Consider the following 14,428-nt stretch of genomic DNA (forward strand, 5'->3'; position numbering starts at 1 on the left):
TAAATGAGAGTTAATATTAAGTGCTATAATAAGTAGATACATACATATCACATGTTATTTTCCTATCAAAACAGACTGGAATCAGTAATATCGGTTATTTGAACCCAAAGTAGTCATGAAACTCCTCTGAAGTGTAATTAAACTGCATATTACCAGCACTTTACAGTTTGATTGCACTATAAAGTATAAACGACATGACCACTTACTTAGTAACGTTGATTGATTAAATCTTTTAATCTGAATATAATCAATACGTGAGTAGGCAAAAGAGCTTGGACTTTTGAAATTGGTCCATACAACTTTTTTTGAAAACGTTTCCGTATTAAGAAATTTAACCTAATAAAAAACACTCGCGGCGATTGAACCCGCGATACGTCGCACCCAAAGCGCGGCGTGATGACGGACTTTGAAAAGCATTATCTCAATCCTTATTTTTAAACCTTTTGATAAATTCATTATTCTCTCATAACTATACCAGAATATTTTATAAAGTGATATACATATATTTAATTATATATTCCTTTGTATATATTAGAAGAGCAAAAGTAAATAGTTTGTGTTTCGATCATTCACATAAACACGCAGACCTTGTGCGTCACTCAAGCCGGTATCAATTCTGTTTTCCTGTTTCTTAATCGATTAAACTTCCTTAATTTTAAGTAAACTTTTGATAGTATTTTCGTACCTAAGTCTAAGGCTATTAAAAATGTAGAAAATAAGGAGAGCATGGTATTCGAGATGATTATGATTTCTAATGCATCCAAAGAGAAAAGAATGTGAAAGAAAATAGATTATCAGAATATCTGGTTTGTTGAAAGAAAAATGTGAATAAAGTCATAAATAAATTGTTCCAATAAAATATACTCTACCTTGACTAAACCTTAAACAATTTAAACAAAAGAGTTAAACTGTATTTTTGCCGTTTACAAACATATTTATTTGGACAAAAAATAAATTTCTCTTTCACGTTCTTGTGACATCCTATCAATTATTATTTGACTTTCTAAATAACAGGACAGCATAAATTATGTCTGATTTATAAATAAAAATTCTACTCAATATCACTCTCTTGCTATTTTACCTTATCTAACGCACACAATAAGCTGGTAATCCAATCCTAGGCCAAAGCGAAGGTCAATACTCAATCTAAGCTATTGTCCTACTAAATGGCTGATAATTAAGGAAGACATTGTTATGAGGTATTGTCTGATCTTCTATGTCATTGGATAACCTCCTACGGAGATATTTATGACGTCATTATGATGTTGTCTTCATAAGATCGGTGACGCAATGAGATTAAAAAAATAATATTCTGTAGTTTATTTGCACTTCACCATAAAGGTATTGAAAATAAAATTAGTGAGAATAGTGGAATCTTCGTTGGTGAAAGTAAGAGATGGGCTATGTAATTCCACAGTGGGTTTAATACTACAAGTAACAAGTAATACACCTAGTACTAATGTATCCAAATCATAATGTTTCGGCCAAGTTCGGTTATTTTTAAAAGTTCGGCTTCAAGCACTCCCAAGCAACTCTAATAATATTTGACGTTGTTTTAAATTTTAAAAGTTTTGATTGATGGTTTCGCTCATTGATTGAAGAACATTTTTTTTTATCTGAGCGGTTTACGGCAAAACAAAACTTTTAAGGATTTCGCTGAATGTGCCTACATCTCTCATCGAAAAGTCTTTCGCATACATTTCCAGTTTCTTATTCGGGTCTACGATACTGGGATCAAATCATAACCCGCAATACAATTAGTCTTATACCGCTACTACAAAAACAATACCAGAACATAAAGTTACCAAAATTTCTAATACTTACATCACTGAACCGACCTTTTAGTGAATAATTAGTCCTAATTAGGATGGTTACGACTCTCGCCCTACTTTCCCACCTGTGTTACACGCTAATTTGCGCTGCACGCTTTGAATCGTAATAAACAACGCGAGTTTTTAAATTGGAGACCTTTAACTACGTCACAAGGTACCAAAAGTACCATAATATACTGTTGGATATTTGGTAGACGGCGGCTATATTGCTTGGATACCTATACTAATATTATAAAGCCGAAGAGTTTGTTTATTAGTTTGTTTGAACGCGCTAATCTCAGAAACAACGGGTTCGAATTAAAAAAAATCATTTGCTAATTTTTGTGTTGAATAGACCATTTATTTAGGAAGGCTATAGGCTATATAACAACACGCTGCGACTAATAGGAGCGAAGATACAATGGAAAATGTGTAAAAAACGGGGAAAATTATTGAGGGCTTCCGTTGCGTCCGCTGCGTGGACGAAGTCGCAGGCAACAGCTAGTCACTGATATAATATTGCTGATTTCTTCACACGTCGAACGTTGAACTCTTGATACGGTCGGCCCGTGGATGGGTGACCATCTATATTGTAACTAGTTTATTTATTGTTAAATTGTAAGTCTTGTCTATTATAATGTTACATGTTAACACTCTACTCATATACGCGTATAAATGGCGTGTCGGTTCGCCACAACTGCAGTTAGTAGAGAGTAAGAATACTCTTCAAGCGAGATTAGAGCAAGCCCAATATGTGCCTTATACAAGACAAGAAGAAAAAGTAAAAGAACTTATTTTGTTCTCAAACAAAAGCTATTTAGTATTCTTTTCTTAAGAAAACTGTAACTATCAAACTTTACTGACAAAACTGTAAAACTTTCTACACTTTTGTTTCAACAATACATATCGGATTGAAACTAATAAAAATACAAAAAACTTTTTTCCTTGAATTGGAATTTCGGGCGAAGCATTCAGTTTTATTCCAAAGCGCCTATCTAAAACGCTTTTAATTTTGACACAATCTTCGTTAAGAACCTCTTCAATGTGAAGGTTAGGCGTCAGCTATTCTTTTCCTTTTATTTTTATTATAATGCATATTTACAGAACGCCATGTTTAAAAAACTTTTATAATCACAGCGCGCAGTAACATTAAAAATAAAAAATATATTTTTATATTTTCATGATGAAAATCACATTGCTTTATTTTGGTTTTGACACTTGGCTTCAATGTGGTTTTTGGCTGTTAATTGTTAGTATTAGTAGGAAGAAAGATTTTCGTCGTATCAGCATACATTTAAACAAACGTTAAACTCCGTAAACAGCCAGGATGTCTTTTGTCTGTAATGTAAAAGAAGTTGAAAGAACTTTCATGTATTTTTGATTGTTGTGTACTTTTGAATTGAAGTTTTGCACATTTTCTTAGATTTCATTACAAATTTGACGCATAGTAACTTTCTTTTTCAAGAATTTGAACATGTTTTTTTCATAATGCTATTTTCAGACGTCTTCAATCGGCGTGACTTTTGTTTTTTGTTACTGAGGTATTGTTCGTTTTCACCTACTGTTTATACAAATATTCTGTTCTTGTTTCAACAAATAAAAAAACATTTACATAAACAAAAGGTTTCAGAAGTTTTGGATAAAATGTTCACCAACACACTAGCTACAATGTATCATACATACAATTTTTAATCATACGCTTTGTATACACTAGTTTTAAATTTAGATAGAAACCGTATACATTACGATAACATAATCTATCTTTATAGGTCAAAGCAGTGAGTGAAGGCAAATATATGGTGCGGGTCAATGATCTTTTATATGAGGACAATTAATTCTCAAGTTTTCTTATTAAAGGTCATTTTTTAAGGACACTATTAACTCGACTGTCGAACACTGTTAAAGAAAGACAGTCAAAGCAAGACTTCATGCAAAACATGTGTTTTGTTCTTTTTTCTGAAACTTTTTCCCAAAAAAAAGCCTACAATCTTTGTAATAAAAAAATTTAATCTTTGATGTTCATTATTAATTACAGGATGCAGTTTAAGATTACCAAGAAAATGACTTAAGATGCAAATACTTAAAACGTTAAATACAGGTCATAAGAGTCGATAACCTCATATTTATTTTCTTTCGTCAATCTCATCTCCAATCATGTATTACTCATGTTTTTAAACTTTGATACCAATCCAAGGATGAAAGCCAATTGATTAGTCAATAAATAAATAAAATATTTATTGATCTTAAAACAGAAATAGATTGTGATTTCTAGTCTTATCACTCTAAATATTATAATGATGATTAATATTCTGGCCGCATCACTAACGACTGAATTAATTTTGATTAAATTTGGTATAGTGGTAGTATTTAAACTTAATATTCTGTAAACTTTTATTCTTAAAAGTAAATCTTCGCAGTCTTCAATAATCTTCTAATATATAAAATTCCCATGTCACGATGTTAGTTACCGTACTCCTCCGAAACGGTTCGAGCGCTATTTATTTAATTTTGTATACATATTGGATAGGACTGAGAATAGAACAACACCTTTTTTTTTCATACCCCTAACTGATCAGGGTTGCTCACACTAAAAAAAAAATATTTTATTTTTTGGGCGAAATTGTTTGTTTTTATTTTTTTTCTAATGTGGCATTAAACATACATACTTCAAATAGAAAAAATAATAATTCGGCAAAACAACGTTTGCTGGGTCAGCTAGTTTTACTATAGAATTGTGATTGAATGTACCTCAACCTTTTCTACAGAATAAAAATAATGTATGAAGTGCCGTCGACATTCATCGTCCATGAAGAGATTATTCTAATTACATTATACCAGCACCATCCCAATTAAGAAATCTATTTTCATCGTAACATATTCAAAATTCACAGCCATGCTTACTAATAAAACAGTCGTGATGTATGTCTGGCCCAATAAAAAGTACAGTCGGATACAAAATTGAAAACAAACTTACCAGGAACAGTCAAGACATTTCAAAGATTAAAAAAAAATAGTAACCATATAAAAACCGTTGCGATGCAATGAGTGATTTAGGTATTAAGAATTCTTATCGTTGTTTCTTCTAAAATCACAAGGAAAGCCTTAATCGAGATAAAGATACACTTTGGCTCGAAATTGACCATAGAATGGTATTGAGAGTCGATCAATATATCCATCGCAACTCCCTCCAACAGCTAACGATCTAAAAATAGAATGATTAAGGACTCCGATTGGTCCGAAACTAGTCGGGCTACCCCGATAAATACTCGTGAGTAAACCGTTGCATCATTTAATTATTACTTTACTATTAATATATAACTTTTGTATCTGCCTGTACATTTCGCGTGGCAGTCTCGTGTCAAGGCTGCAGGGCCGCGAATAGCCCTACCTAGACAACAGTTACATCAATATATGTCGCCGTCTGTCCGTATTGATCTACTTATGTAAGTTAACGATAGAACAATACAAGAAGAGGTTGTTTTTTTGACACCGTCTGTTATTTCAGACCTGCCATCAACAGTCTTATCTTATGATACCACTTCCAAGGCTTTCAAGTGTATTTCAAACTACTAAGACTAAGGGTGCCATATAAATAGGGTAAAGAAAAAAATATTTGCAACAAAAACTGGTCACTCATCAAATTGATGACAGTGCCAATTGTTGCTTTACCTCTGTTTCTGTGTTAATTTTTTTATATCTCTATACAGAAATAAATCATTTATACAATTTCTACTGTTAAGCCATCTCGGTCGGATTAATTCGCCCGTATAAGTGCTCCGGTGCCAGACAATACCAATTTATGACCTTACCAAATGTTGCTTTACCTCTGTGTTTTAAACTTCATGTTTATTTTCTTATCGTACCAAAAATACATCATCTTTAGAATTCCTACTGTCTAGTCATCGTGAACAATGGGGATGATGCAGTGTCCGCATCCGTGGATTTTTTCGCAGTGTCCGTCTTGTAGTTTTTTTTTTGTATAATAGTGGATACGTATTTTTTAATTTGTCCCGCAAACATAAATTGACCAAATTACAGTGAATGAAACTTACACGTGACGTCACAATTGAGTATAAATTTTACTATATCGTTACGTCACAAGCCCGTCTCCTAAACTTTAAAGCAGTTAATCTTTTTCAATTCTAGTTTTTTTGAAAAAGGAAGAAATACGTGTCTCATACTTTTCAATTATCTAACTGAGGGACTAATTAGATTTTTTCTTTTTATACCCAGTCATCATCCCTATTCACGAGTTTAAGTCCTATGCTGCACTACACACAATCTTACAAACAACCTCTTTTTGCGTCAGGTGGTTAAAAAAAAACAAGATTCTTAATCCTTTCAACAATTGAAATCAACACTCTTCCACCTATGCTTGGACAGGAAGTTAACGATTGGACTGTATAATACTCAAGTTATAAATACGGTATGAATGAAAGCTTTGTTAGAGTTCTAAACTAGGAGTCAAACAAGAATGTCCATTGTGTAAATGATCATTACACAGCGTGAAATATATTGTTCTAGATTCCTTAGTACTATAGTTACGCATATAGTATACAGTTGACCTAACGCAATATCTTTAAAAAGTAGTCTAATAAGGTCTTTGACCAACAAAATGTTTTTAATTCGTCAGAAAGCTTTCCAAAAATCTTTGGATGCGTATTTTCTCATTTTACTGTGAAATGAAAAGTCGTGTGACGTCACTTACCAGTACGCTTTTTACTAGCAAGTGATGTTACTAGCCCCACTACCATACATTCCATCATCTTTAGTGCTTTTAAACTTCATTACTTTTTAATCCTCCATTCCATCCATCCAATACTAAGATTACAAACGCGAAAGTTTTCATGTATGTACGGATGTTTGTTCCTCTTTCACCCAAAATAGGAGAGATTTCATCCCGATTTTAAATATAGGATCGTTTTTTAATTGTAGCGGGCGGGTCCGCGTGCGACAGCTTGTACAACAATACTATTTTGAATAGTGGTAGGCCAGTATTATTTTGTTTCGATGACACAATCTGGCACACAGCCGTAGATGTAGGAATGTGCCTGAGTTATGATCGTGATTAGAATCGTTTTGGTACCTATGTGTCTATAGGATTAGGTATAGATGTAGGTATAATATGTAGGTATTATATATGTATTATATTTAAAACAGAAGGATTTAAAATTATAACTTGTTTGATGTTGTTTGCTACAGAAGGCTAAAATTACAGCACATTACAATTGAGTTCTAGACAACTACATATTGCAGATAAATTACACCCAGACACAGAACAAATTATCGTGCTCATCACACAAACATCTCCTAGATGGCAATCGAAACCACGATTTCCGTTATAGCAGTCAGGGCCACCAACCACTAGACCAACAGAAGAACTCGTCATATACTGACAAATTTAACCTGCTAACATTACCGTTGTATGCAAGAAAGAGCTTTGATAAATGACGTTCAAAAGATATATTTTGTGGATCTACATTCGACTTGAAGAATACATTTAAAGACAAAATTTTGCTGTGCGTCTAGTATACATCGTTTTCAAATACATCTGTCTTTCGCAATAATCTATTTCCAAGCTTTCTCAACTTTGTATTGGTCTAGAAAATTCTACTTTGTGTGGCCACACGTGGCAACAAACCCATTGAATGAGAATTCGTAAGTCGTAACTAAAGCTAACATCCTGTTAATATTGTATCGAATCCAACTCTTTACTCGCATTGCTATCAAACGCACCTCCCATACTAAACGAAGCACTAAAACGGAATGTCGTTTTAGAGTTACGAGATGTTTCTTCGGTTTTCCGGCTGTAAGACTTATAGAGCGGATTATATTAAGCTTTTTGTATTTTGTAAGTAAAAGTGACATTTGATAAACTTTGTTTTAAGACATCAGCCACTTACTTATATCAGGTCGTGGTTTCAAAGTTTTACTTGAATTTAAATACCGAATTGGCTTCATATATAGTCGAGTTTTTTAAGTTATCACGCCAAACCCTCTGTGCAAAGTGTTCCGGATTCGACTGCCGTGTAAGACAGGCATTTGTGTGATCCACGAATGCTAGTTCTAAGCCCGAGTGTACTACATATATAGGCGTTTCTCCTAAAGGCCGTTCGCAAACCACGTCTCAAACTTTTTACCTTAGACTGAACTCCCTATGTGTTCTACCCTGTCTGACTAATCTTTTATGAACATTTCAAAATTTTGCGCGCAAACGCTTTACTAAGGACAATTAAATATATACCATACAGGACTAATAATATTCGCAACGCTTTCCGCCAATTAAAATAACAAAAATATCAAAAATAAACCAACAACAAGATGGAAGGTTAAACTCCAAACAGAATACCTTTAGACCTCCATATAAACAATATAACAATAAAAAAACAACAATCATAAAGTCGTAAAATTTTCGTAACTAAAACAATATGTTTGTATGACGTCATACACCGAGTTAATCATGGAAGACTTCTGTGTAATCAGCAATTGAACGTACAAAGATCAGAGTAAAGAGATTTTATAGTATTTTCATTGCACATACGTTTTACGTTACTCATAACTCGTGAACGTAATGCTACGTTGAAATGTGCTATGAAAGTGTATAAAAAATATATATAACTAGCTGATTTGAACGGACATTGCCAGGCGGTTTTACATAAATATCTATGATAATCCTCTACGGATAGCCGAGTGGTTGAGGTAACCACACAAAATTCACTGAGCGCGACGTGTCACGGGTTCGATCCCCGGGTAGGACACGCATTTGTGTGATCCACGAATGCTTGTCCTGAGTCTGGTGATTTATATGTTTGTGAAAACCAGATTAAATTCAGAGACTGAGTAAAAAAATGTCTTACCGGCGTCCGACAAAACTTGAAATGAAGAAAAAATGCCCTTTATTTGATGTAGTCACGAAAAAGGTTGCGAAATCATAAACAAAATAATCGTTTGGTATAATCTGAAATTAATGCTGAAAGGAAGCTAGAAACGAAACAACAGATGATCCTATATTTCATACTGAAGCTATTTTAAACCTTAAACTTTAAACGTTACTAATTCTTCGCTATTCTACCATTCAAAATCACGTAATAAATCCTTCAAAAATTTTATGAGCAACATTCTCTAAAGAACAATACCCCATAAAAATGGAAGAATAGTTACTTTACTTCACTTATACCTATCAATATCCATCGTAAACAGATCGGGAAGCAGACTTCCTCCAAATTTACTATACATTACACAAATCAACGAAATTTTACGCTCCTCTCCTCATCTGGGTTATAAAGATATCAACCTCAAACATGCAGGAAATGTATGGAAAAATCAAATAAGCTCACAATATCTGGATTTCAGTTTTGGCACCTTCGGATGTTTTTTTCACAATTTTATAAACATATTAACTGCCAGCTGTTTATGTTACAATCGGATACGACTATGTATTACCAGAACAGCTGAAAACGGTTTTAAAATATTAAGTTATTTTGATCCTTTGACCCCTGTTTCGTTACTTGGACTTGTATGGTATTTCTGCTATTGTACGGTATTGGTGCTTCCAAAACCAATACATTGACAAGTGAAAAAAGAGCAAACATCCATACATACAAACTTTCGCGTGTATAATATTGGTAGTATTCCTATTCGCCTTTAATAAGTACGAGTTTATTACAGGATCGAATTCTTATATCGCAAGAGGTATCACACTACACAAAAAATTGTCGTCAGAGAAAAACTGCAGCAAATCTCACGATAATCAATCTTTTCCTTACCCTTTTGTTTACCGCAGCCAGGCAATCACCTTTATAACAATTTCTATCTCTTGCGAAACCAAATATTTCTACAGCATTACACTTCACTGGCTACTTCAATCCATTCCCCAAAATCCACACCAAACTTCTTCGTCTACCTGAATCTCCTGTTAAGATGAATCACACAATGAGTTTTCCTCGGCTACCTGCGCTGATAAACTTCCAAACGCCTTCCAAAAAATATATCTACATAGTTAAGACATCTATTCAAATGTATCACAACCTATCCCCTTGATCCAATTCATCTCAACACCATCTCACAAGGGTCAAGTTCCCAACGACCGATGTAAAGATAATATCAACCTTGTACCGGAATCGAATGAGTTTGTTGCGTAAAAAGTTCGATACCCAAAAAAACTTTATTTTTAAACTGATGAAGGAATTTACTAGTGGAGTTATAAATAGGATTCGTGTGTGTATGGTACTTGGAGCTGGAAGTAGGGATTGTGATACAGAGTTACTAGTATTAAGCCCGCGTCTTCGCTCGCGTGGAAGTCGGTCATAGCTGAGTCTATTGGATTGGATGTTGACGTGACCATCTGTATTGTACAGGACAATTAATCAGTGTATCAACTCCATCGTTGGAGTGCTTGATGACGTTGAAGGAGGTAGATGTTGTGATTTTTGGTGAAAAAAATATTTTTTCTGGTAAACACATTACAAACATATTCATATTCACATTAATAATACTATTAGAAATAGGGGCATAACTAACTCGTAGGTGAATTAAACAATATGGCACAATTTTCACTTACATTCAGATCAGATGCATCAAAAAACTCAGACACAGGGCAAGTTTTCGTTTATTACACAAAAGTTTACCCTATGCGGTGATCAATTGTAACAGACTTCGATTACAATTTCTTAAAAAATACATCATTCAAACATAAATTTTCGCACACAAGAATAACCACCTCATTACACACAAACCCGAAACGAACATCAATAAGTCACACACAATAGTAACGAGTCAGGAATCCAACCCACGACCTTAGCACAGAAAACCAGAAGTTTACTGCGCCAATCGGGTCATCACCGCTACATCAATAAAACGGCGTCCAATCGTAAACTCAGTTAGGTCATGGAGCTTTTAAATGGTTAGGTTAACGACATAACTGACGAATAGAGACTACTGTCAGGATTTCATTTTTAAACTGAGCAATGCAGTTTTACCCGGTTTGCTCTCGTTTTTAAACACAAACGCAAAAAGAGGGGTGTTATAAATTTTGACGTGTCTGTCTGTGACAAATTGCTTCCGAACGGATGAAGCAATTTCAATTAAGTTGGTGTCGTTTTCAATTTGAATTTTGTAAGGGTGTTCTTAGACATGTTTCATAAAAATCGGTCGATCCATTTAAAAGGTGTAACCCAGTCTTGAACGAAAGAGGAACTAATATTCCAACTTAGCAGTTATTAGGCTACATATAACCAATCAATATACTTAAATAAGAAGGGAAGTTTTATCTATACTAAAAGTTTTGGCAAAACCTTTTTTCTTAATATCCCGTGTACTCACTTAAAAATTTAATCATTTTCCTGTCCCCGGCTTTTACCGGGTTAAACATTCGAGTGCGTAATGTACGTGCATAAATTCTCTGAATTTACGAAAAGATCACAAGAAGTTGTTTTATTCGAGTTCATATTAAATAAGCAATATAAATGCATTATTACATTTTTCATTATGTTCAACCCATTTCAATAAGACTGCATGTTTAATATACATTGCTTTGCAGTTAATAATAGTGCTGTAGCGCTGGGTGGTTGACACGCAATGGAATTTCCCATTTCCCATCAAGGAGTGAGGATTTTAAATGACGATTATATCTATATAGGTCACATTTGGGTTTTTAGTAGCTTTTTATCATTACAAGCAAGAATTTTTGGAAAAAGAAACGATCGAAGCTGCATCAGATTATTCAAAGGTAGTAAACGGAAAAACATTTTCCAACATAGAGCTATGGGCACACCGCAGTAATTTTCCAATCGTCAATCTGACGAGACCTTTTCCGAGGCAAAGCCTAGACTGGAATTCCTAGGGTATGAGGAAAAGTGGCTGCTCTAAGCAGTCCTGCATTATCATCCTCATTGCAGAAGCAGCAGCTAGTAGCAGACGATAAGAGCGAAGTAAAACGCGAGACGAAACAAGATCTTAACACATTTTGAAGATCCTCTACCCAATCCTCACGTATTATCCATATAAAAGAATTTTACTGGTTATTAACTCACTGAAAACACGTTATAAACATTAAAGTATACATGCATTGTCCCAAATCATGCAAACCAGATCAAAATAATAATATGTTTAATGGTTTTAAGCACATGCTTGCAGTTATCGTAAAATATACAGCCAATAAAAACAAGACTTCACCGCTTTTCCAAATTTTATTGATGAATGAAACAATAATGCTTTTATCGGGATCTTCTTCTTACAATATTGTAGTTTCATAATATTTATCATCAATCGACTTTGATGCAAATTTTGTGCTGAAATTAAAGGAAGTACGCAAGTTATTACGGACATTAATCGTGAATATTTTGGTTGTATTGTTCTGAAAGTGTTTCTTGTTGACTATAAAAATGCCGCCTGGTGGATGAACAACAACTGCACAAGTTGATCGATTAAATATTAAGCTACGCTTGATACGGTCGGTCCGTGGATGGGTGATGGCCGGTTTCAGAAGGCAAATTTAGCTGTGGGTCCCGGCTGCTATTCATAAACCTTTGACAGATTACAAGCAATTAGGAGCTGGAAAATCTGACAATCTGACTTAGGGGTATCGTACTGCCCAGGTAAATGGGTTGAGAAGGCCGAATAGGCTGTTGTTCCCTGTAAAAAAAACGCTGGTAATGTGGTGCATCCAGTTGGACTGGAAGCCGACCAGCACATACTTGGGAAAAGGTTAGGATGATGATGTAGAATTAAAAAAAACCGGTCAAGTGCGAGTCGAATTCACATTCACATTCATCACATTGTGATCTGAACAACCATTGCTTAAACTCGATCTTTATCCGTTGTTATAGTGGCAACAGAAAACATCATCTACGTAAATTCAAACTACCTAGCTTATCCGTTCATGAGAGATGTATAGCATGGTGCCTGGTAATGGACAAACAACGGTGCCTCAGTAATAGAATTCTCTTTGACTATGGAAACAAACTTAATATTTTACAGCAAAAATAAATAAAAGTGTTATACAGTTCACTGAGTCATTAAATAAATGAATTTATAGTCTTGATAAACAGTCTAATTCCGGTCGAACCTGGCACAAAATCAAGGAAAAACGTCTTCTAACGATTTCCCTATTTTAAATTATAAAATCACACGTAATAAATCGTTTATCAACTTCTTAAAATATTTATTTTAGGGGTTCCGTACCAGAAGTTTAAAAACAGGTCCTTATTACTGAGTTACCGATGTCTATCATCTGTGCGTCTAAGTCCGTCTGTCACTGAACAGCGAAAGCTAGAGATTCAAAGATTACTGTTTACTACTTTAACAACATCAAAGTAAACAAACTTCTGTGAAGGCCATCAATTCGATAGATGATGCATATTATTTGTAATTTTTTGTGCTTTGTGTGCAGCTCCTCATTATACTGACATACTGACATAGACTGACACGCTGGACTTGTTTTTTTTTAAATATCAAGGCATTGCTCTAATACCATGCAAAAACCTCATCTCGTATAAGGGAGAAACGATTATTGAAGAACACGCTTTCTCCCTTGCAAATCAGGAAAATCAGATTAAAATTTAAAGAATCTTGTATTTTGTGTTGGCTTACGGTTAGGTCACTATAATACAATACGTTTATTCAGTTATACAAAGCATCATTATTTAAAACCACTAGTTAATTTCTCTTTATATAAATGATTTTTAGAATAGCACAATCACACCTACATTACAAATGTCAAATCAAACCAAAAACTTTACTACTAGCATAAATCCAACCCCAGGTCAGTGATATGCGATCCAAATACCATTTTATGATGAATTAAATATATCTAATAAAACATTTCCAAAGAAATCCGCAAAAACTTCCAGTCTGCACGTGTTTTGGTATTAACCCAAATATTTTTATGTGCCTGAAAGATAAACATTTCAATAGAATTTTGAAGGTAATTAAAATATTTTCCATGTTTACAATTTTATGTATTTGTGATGTTTTTTCATGTTATTTTTCACGACTGAATGACATGAACATTAAAAACATTTTTACATTTTTACATTTTTACATTTTTAACACGAATAACTCGCATTATGAGTTTCTTAATAAATATGGGAAATTAAAAATATGAAAAACTTATAAACCGTAGATTTAACTTCGTGTTTGTCTAAGCTCTAATGTAAATTATTTTTAAATTTTTTGATTCTACTTTATCGATTCCCACACTAGAGGATTTAATCCTTATGTCGCGGGGGTTTCAGAAACATTCAAGGCATAATATGCACAAGACACCTAAACTCAGAACAAGCATTTGTGGATCATACAAATGCTTGATCTACTTATTTTTGGACAGTTCAGAGGTCAAAGTTTTGGGGTAATAATAATCGTATTTTTGATTTCTTAGGTTTACGCGAATGTTAGACATTGAAATGAAACTACTTTTACGGATTTTATCGCGGTTTAATTTTTGATTTTAGTTCCCGACGTTTCGACACCTTTGCAGGTATCATGGTGACCATGAAAATTAAAATAAAAAATTAAACCGTGATAAAATCCATAAAAGTAGTTTCATTTCAAATCGTATTTTTTTTCGAAAATGTGTAACATGATGGTATTTTTGTTGGTATATTTTAGTTTTATTTAAC

The 14,428-nt window shown here is 33.8% G+C and overlaps 2 protein-coding genes across 3 annotated transcripts in view; one reads left to right on the plus strand and one right to left on the minus strand.

Annotated features, from left to right (window-relative positions):
• Positions 1-14,428, minus strand: part of LOC113498074 (ankyrin-3-like) — an 85,312-nt gene that overhangs the window by 51,249 nt on the left and 19,635 nt on the right. The window lies entirely within an intron of this gene.
• Positions 1-14,428, plus strand: part of LOC113498075 — a 60,627-nt gene that overhangs the window by 531 nt on the left and 45,668 nt on the right. The gene's annotated exons all lie outside the window — the stretch shown is intronic.

Source organism: Trichoplusia ni, chromosome 10 (assembly GCF_003590095.1).
Source record: "Trichoplusia ni isolate ovarian cell line Hi5 chromosome 10, tn1, whole genome shotgun sequence".
Classification (NCBI taxonomy): domain Eukaryota; kingdom Metazoa; phylum Arthropoda; class Insecta; order Lepidoptera; family Noctuidae; genus Trichoplusia; species Trichoplusia ni.